This window comes from Cebus imitator, unplaced genomic scaffold (genome assembly GCF_001604975.1).
Source record: "Cebus imitator isolate Cc_AM_T3 unplaced genomic scaffold, Cebus_imitator-1.0 Scaffold101, whole genome shotgun sequence".
In the NCBI taxonomy this organism is placed as follows: Eukaryota; Metazoa; Chordata; class Mammalia; order Primates; family Cebidae; genus Cebus; species Cebus imitator.
This window is the reverse complement of record NW_016107416.1, coordinates 548011-551577: the sequence shown is the minus strand read 5'-3', so window position 1 is coordinate 551577 and position 3567 is coordinate 548011.

The following is a 3567-nucleotide window of genomic DNA, read 5'->3' as shown; positions in this document are numbered from 1 at the left end:
TCTGCCCTGCGGCTGGAGGAAGGATATTTGTTTTTTGTTTCTGTTATTTTGGTGTTTTTTTGTTTGTTTGTTTTTGTTTTTTTGAGACTGAGTCTCGCTCTGTCGACCAGGCTGGAGTGCAGTGGCGCCATCTCGGCTCACCGCAACATCTGCCTCCTGGGTTCAAGAGATTCTGAGGAAGGATATTTGTAAAGATAATGTCATTCCTAGGATTGATGATCTCCAGGGCTTTCCTTTCGTATAAAGATGAAACTTACAGGTTGTGGTGAGTCGAGGTCGCGCCATTGCACTCCAGCCTGGGCAACAAGAGGGAAACTCCATCTCATAAAAAAATAATAAATAAATAAAATCAAACTTTGCCTGACCCACCAGCCTTTGAGGCCTGGACCCTGCACCCTCCAGCCCATCTTTCACAAAGCCTTCCTCTGGGTCGATCCACAGTCGCCTGCGTCAACATCACTGGTGGAGCTTGTTTAATACACAGATTCTGGGTCACTGCGCCAGACCCATCAAATCAGAATCCCTGGGACTGGGATTTTCCACACATTTTCACAACTGTTCCTTAGTTGAGACTCGTTTCTTGCAACTCCTCAAAAATAACAGGGTTACTGTAATCCAAGCGCTTTGGGAGGCAGAGCTGGGTGGATCACTTGAAGTCAGGAGTTCGAGACCAGCCTGGCCAACATGGCCAAACCCTGTCTCTACTAAAAATACAAAAATTAGCCGGGTGTTGTGGCAGACACCTGTAATTCCAGCTACTCAGGAGGCGGAGGCAGGAGAATCTCTTGAATCTGGGAGGCGGAGGTTGCAGGGAGCTGAGATCATGTCTCTGCACTCCATCCTGGGTGACAGAGTGAGTGAGACTCCATCTCAAAAAAACAAAAACAAAAATCCAAAAACAGGATTCTCTTTCCTCCTAGCCTGTACACAGCAGAGAGGGTGTAGTTTCTCCTTACCTAGACATTACACCTCATCTGCTTCCTTCTTCACATTGACGTTACAGGTCATCCCTCTCCTGCTCTCCTGAAGCCCCAGGCTTACTCCTAAAACAGTGCTTATGTGGAGTTTTGCGTGTCTGCTTCTTTGTCCCCCGGTCAGAATGGAAGCTCCTATGGCAAGGGTTGTGTCTGTCTTATTCACAGAGCAATGTGCCTGGCACAGAAAAGGGGATCAATAAATGTTTGTTAAGTATTGAATTAATGAATATCTGGGCATATTCCAAGCTTGAGACAATTCTAGGACCTGGCATATGGTAAGAGAGAAGAAGGGACTAGAATAAGCCAGCCCTGGGGGTGGAGGAGAGGGAGTGACTGGGGAGTATCAGGATTTCCCATCTCCCTCCAGCTGTCACCCATAGGGGTCTGGCTTAAGGACATACCTCCTCCCAAGGATGCCGAGGAGAACCTGTGTGATATGTCAGCTTTCTTCTCTGGTCTCTGTGGACCTCTGTGGTCTCTACCCCTCTATTGGCAGGTTGCGTCCTACTTGGACCATGCAGGGCAGCTGGCAGATGGCACCTTTTTACTCCAGCGGTACCTTGTGTCTCCAATTTTTGACCCATCAGAGAAATCCTACGCCTAGTCTAGATAAATAAGCCATTACAGCCTCAAGAAAGCCAGTCTCAGACAGCAGGGCTAGTCCCTGCCCAGCCCATAGGGAAATCAGCCAGTCAGTGCCCCCTAGAGCCCTGTGTCCTGCGCTTCTCTGGATACAGAGTCAAGGAACTCTGGCCCTGACCTCAAGGACGTCTCTCACCATTTAGTTGGAAGCTGTGGGAAAGATTTAAATTGGACCTTTTTTTTTTTTTTTTAAGATGGGGTTTCACCATGATGGCCAGGCTGGTCTTGAATTCCTGACCTCAGGTGATCCACCCACCTCGGCCTCCCAAAGTGCTAGGAATACAGGCATGAGCCACCACACCTGGCCCCCTAAATTGGACCTTAATTAGAATAACCATGGTCATCACAGCTGTGGTTCTTTCTCCTTTTTTTTTTTTTTCTGAGACCGAGTTTCACTCTTGTTGCCCAGGCTGGAATGCAATGGCGTGATCTCGGCTCACTGCAACCTCACCTCCTGGTTTCAAGCGATTCTCCTGCCTCAGCCTCCCAAGTAGCTGAGATTACAAGCACATACCATCACACCCAGCTAGTTTTTTTGTATTTTTAGTAGAGATGGGATTTCACCATGTTGGTCAGGCTGGTATTGATCTCCCAACCTCAGGTGATCTGCCCACCTTGGCTTCCTAAAGTGTTGGGATTACAGGCGTGAGCCACAGCACCCGGCTGCAGCTGTAGTTCTTACTGGATACTTACCATGTGCCAAACAGTGTTCTACACACTTGACACATCATCTCTTTCAACTTTAAACAATCCCTCTGCAGGTTAGGAAACGGAGGCCCAGAGAGGTTAAGCCAGCCCATATATTTGAAGGGATGGGTGTAAAGCAGAGTGGTTGAGAGGAGGGGGCCTGGGTAAGTTGGGAGGGATATACACTTGGTGCAGCCAACAGAGCCTTGGCTTTTTGGTTGGAAGGTAAAGATGCATGCTGGGCGGAGTTAGCAGTGACGGTAAGGCTCCCTGCCTGCCAGGCTGGGGCGTTTGTGCTTGCTCCTCCAGGCTCCATACCACCTGCTTCCTCTGTGTTTCTATCTTAGGTGGCCAGTGCTGTGGCTTAATGAATTGGAGCTGGAAGTCCTGGCTCTGGAACCTTAGGCAGGCCCCTGCCCTCTCTTGGCCTCAGTGTCCTCTCTCTGAAAGGAGCGTTGCTCAGGCACTTCCAACCCAGCCCATGGGTCTCTGTATTCATAACTCCAGAGCATGATTAAGCTCAGATGCAGAAACAGCTTTAATTAACATCAGCTTTTTCCCAAAATAGCCCCTCCCCTGGCTCACTGGTGCCCTAGAACACAGGACAGGCACTGAAGAGGGAGGTAAGAGAGAGCAGAGGTCCTTCTGTCTGTACATCTCTGAGTAGATGAATTTCTGCCCTCCTCCTGCAGTCTTGGTTGGTTCCCCTGGTGGGTCTCCAGGCTAAAGAGACAGTATCTATTCTTTCTTTTCCTTTTTCTAGTCTGTATTCATTTGTCCCTCAAAGGGGAGTGCCTTCTCTTTGCCAGGCATTGTTCTAGGCCCTGGGATATAGCCATGAACCAGATGGACAGCTGTCTCTGTCCTCGTCCAACTGGCCACCAGGTGTCACCCGTGCCAGTCACATGGCCTCTTACAGGCCTGAGAAAAGATGTGCTGATACGGGGAAGTGTGGATGAGTGAACCTGGCCAGCTCTGCTCAGCCAGCCTGATTTAAAAGCAAGTTCCAGTTGGGCATGGTGGCTCATGCCTGTAATCCCAGCACTCTGGCAGGCCAAGGCAGGTGGATTACTTGAGGTCAGGAGTTTGACACCAGCCTGGTCAACACGATGAAACCCTGTCTCTATTAAAAATACAAAATTAGGGCCAGGCGCGGTGGCTCACGCCTGTAATCCCAGCACTTTGGGAGGCCGAGGCGGGTGGATCACGAGGTCAAGAGATCGAGACCATCCTGGTCAACATGGTGAAACCCTGTCTCTAC